The following is a 487-nucleotide window of genomic DNA, read 5'->3' as shown; positions in this document are numbered from 1 at the left end:
CTGAGTGTAGTTTGTGTCACCTCAAAACAATTACAACAGTAACATCAGAGATTGCTGATTGCAGATCACCCTAACATATAATAGTAATACCGTTTAAAATAGTGCAGGAATTGCCAAAATGTGACACAGAGATATGAAGTTAGCATATACTGTTGGAAAAATGGAGCTGGTAGACCTGCCAGAAGCAGGGTCCACAAAGTTCAATTTTTAAAACAGAACAACAAAGCCAAACAAAAACTCCACAATATCTGTGAGGCACAATAACGCAAAGTGAAATAAAATGAGGTCTGTTTGTAACTCGTTGTCTTCTGGTTTTCGCTGTTTCTATCAAGGCAACAGCTGTAAGTCTTTCTCTGAATGACATATGCCTTTGTTTCTCTGACTGCTTTGTAATTGTTGTTATTTTGTCTTTGATTTTCAAGAGTTTTATTAAGATGGGTCACTATGTAATTATCTTTGGTTTATCTTTTTTTTTTTTTTTTTTTTT

Source organism: Cebus imitator, unplaced genomic scaffold (genome assembly GCF_001604975.1).
Source record: "Cebus imitator isolate Cc_AM_T3 unplaced genomic scaffold, Cebus_imitator-1.0 Scaffold202, whole genome shotgun sequence".
Lineage (NCBI taxonomy): Eukaryota > Metazoa > Chordata > Mammalia > Primates > Cebidae > Cebus > Cebus imitator.
The sequence above is the reverse complement of the archived record's forward strand: the minus strand, read 5'-3'. Positions refer to the sequence as shown.